This window comes from Saccostrea cucullata, unplaced genomic scaffold, assembly GCF_032062105.1.
Source record: "Saccostrea cucullata isolate Sc308-1 unplaced genomic scaffold, CSIRO_AGI_Scuc_v1 ctg279, whole genome shotgun sequence".
Taxonomy (NCBI): Eukaryota; Metazoa; Mollusca; class Bivalvia; order Ostreida; family Ostreidae; genus Saccostrea; species Saccostrea cuccullata.
Genome location: NW_026933486.1, coordinates 219,475 through 222,866, shown reverse-complemented (window position 1 = coordinate 222,866; position 3,392 = coordinate 219,475).

Sequence of the window (3,392 nt, the reverse complement as noted above, 5' to 3'; positions counted from 1 at the left end):
CGTTTTATTTATACCATTGCTCAACAAATGGACCATAACACTTTCTACTTTTTTTGTGAATGAACGTGCGAAGCAAACATACCGATAGAATGTTAATTGTTTGACCTGCAATGATCGAGTGCGTTGATTGGTTATTAGGTGAAACGCACATAGTAATGAATTAACTTCTATCCAATAGATAGGTTCTACTGATACTATGAAATCACATATACACGTAAAGCTTCATGCGTGTATAGTAATTTCTTTTGGTCAAGCTAAAAATGATAAAAGGTGACGATATTCTTATTTATACATAGGTATGCAAGAGCTAATTCTTGAATTCCTTTAAAAATTCTTAAGAAATTAAGCAGGTATAGACAGTGGTACTAATTCTAGTCTTAGACTCGAAGTTCAATTAGTAAAGTGTCTACCATTTTTGTTTTCTATGGCACTACGTGTCAGACACGGGTCAGCTATTAACGAGTTAATCATGACGTAACTTTTCCCTATTGGTGAGGGGCTGCTCCCCCAAAAATAAGTTTGTTGTTTATTTTCAAAGTGTGCACTGCCGTCCGGAAATGTACCGAAGATATCGACCTCTTGAATCAGAGTCATAAAGGGTACGCGAATTTAAAGGATGGAAAAATCAAAGGAAACCTCAACCAGCTGATTGACGAAATTAATATTCCCAAGAGAAATTGAACTTTGTACCAAAAGATCTAATCAGATTCTGCACCTCAGCCGACGATTATCAAAATCTACAAGATGCTGATGATAAAAGATCTTAACTTATATTTTATCAGATATTTAACCCTACAGAAAAAAAAATTGAAAAGGATTTTTAACTTTTTTCGAAATCTAAATTTTACGAACATCCCAAGTATATGTGTTAATACTTCAGGAAAGATAATGAAAATATAAGAATTTTATTCCTTAGGATCCCAAGGATACATGTAGTTGCTTTTTAAATATAATAATTCTGTAATTGTCTGTAAATATATTTCCTCACATTATCAAATTTTATGAGTAAATATTTAACCACACCTTCTATAACCCTTCCTCGTGGTAAAACGTTTATCAGATCAATTTCTTTAGATTTTGGTCAGAGAAACGTAAAATTGGCGAAGTAAAAAAAAAATCGAAAAACAACAAATTCCATTTCATTTAAAGCATTCAGGAAAACACTAAATTGTTTAAGGATAGAAATCTCAAAACAAGATGAAAGCTTGTTGGTTAGAATTAAGTTCTAAAGATGTTTTGACATTTAATTCCTTTTTACGGTCACTGAATTAATTCGTACATAGTATGGATGTCAGATTATGAATAGTTTTTATTATATACTTTTACTCTGTGAGGGAGTAACTTTATTTTGAATTAAGAGTTAAGAGAATTTTAATTGCTAAATGCAAACTTATATTGAGAGATATGAAGAAAGCCATAGAAATATTTTCTTACATTAGAATTATATCAATAATGCATTTAAAATAAATATTTCGTTATTTGAAAGTCGGGATTTATGGGCATATCAGTTTTTCCAGTTTATTAGTATCTCTTTGGTTGTTATTTAACAACATACAGATCAAAGCAACATACAAGCATAAGTTGTATTATAATTATAACAACATACATATTGACATATCGTATGAAATGATTCGTATTTAAAAAGTCTATATAGTGTTTCTAAAAATTAAATTTAGTGATGAATGAAGAGGTAAAAGTTCAATTGTTGTAAGCAGGTTAACAGCGAATTGTCTTATGATTTTGACTCACAATGACTATGCTAATGAAGTCACCGCGCTTGTAGATCTATGTATACATGTATCTCCATATATAGAGAAAAATCTTCAAGGGTCTGCCGCTAGCTGTCTTCTTACCACTTCAACATAACGCGGCCAGTCTTACTCGGGTCAGACGTTTAATTTTACCTTCCGAATGACTGTGATTTGATGCGCAGTTTTCAGTTCCTCGTCTATTGTTATTTTATCTTGTTATTAATAATCATCTTGTCATCCAGGTCATTATATAAAACTGTAATACCTAGGAACGGAATCTTATCTCTTAAGATGATAGTCTTTCTTTTTATGATTATTCAGTTTTTTGTAAAAATTACGTGACAATTTGCTTGGGATACTTTCGAAGTTCGAGATAAGATCTTGGTATCAAATTATAAAACAGAATTCTTACAAGAAAAAAAAAATTCTTCTCGTAGCAGAGACTAACATTCGTATGACAAATTATAGTATATAATTAAACCTTTCCCTTAATACATTCATATAACAAATTAGAATACTCGGTGTTTGTATATAATTAAATCTACCCCTTCTTTTATGTTTTATTTACGTTTAATTAGGCATTGAGCGTTAAGGAAATAACGACAGAATTTCTCTGTTATAATTTAGATTTTTTTTTACCTTTCCTATTTGTGACTAACTTTAATAACAGGTGCCCGCTAATCCTAACTTCCTAGTATGGTAATCCTACCCAGAATCCTGTCAAGGAAACCATTCCTTCTATTTTTTTTCAAATTATACCCTTATCCTTTTTTTAAAGCTGTGATTTCCAAGAGGGTTAAAAGATGATTTTTTTTTCCCTAAATGAAAATCTTCTCAAGTTGACATGAAATATAAAAAGTGAAATTAAAGAAATTATAGATTTCAATTTAAACATTACCTGTAATTTTTTCAAGCGCTTGCAAACTATGTACGGGTATATACACATATAAATTTAAAGTTCGATATTAAGCAAAACATTAATTATTTTTTCCAATATATAGACCAGATATAAACTGAAATCAGAATACTAGTATGTGGAATTCACACATACTTGGAACAAGTTTTATTTTTACACACACTCGTAAGACTGGGTTTGCTTCTCGTAATGTCAATAAAAAATCTACGGAGAATAATTTTGAAATTATACCATGTAATTCAAATAACATCACGATTATTATCGTTAAAGATCCCCTTTAGTTTCACGATTTCTTTAACTTAGATTAACTAGGCCTGATAAATTAATCTGAACACGCAATGAGCGTACTGTAGGTATATTTAAAAGAAGTAAAAGTCGAATTTGAAGATAAAGTCCTTCAAAAATATACATCGGACTAGACTGTGTTTTAAAGAAATCAAATATATACATGCATTCTTTTTTCAAGAACCATGACAATACTTTTCATCCTTAAAATTCAGAAAAAAGGATTTCTTGAAAAAAATCTAATATAAAAAAATATACAATTTGCTTGATAAAAAATGCTTACTGTGCTCAGAGTTATAAGTAAAAGGACAAAATCTAAAAGAAGAAAGAATATTTTTAATATTCCACACAGCCTAAATGAATTTGAACTACCCTATATATATACATATATTGGATTCCGAAACTTCATAAAAATCCTTACAAACAAAGATACATTGCGG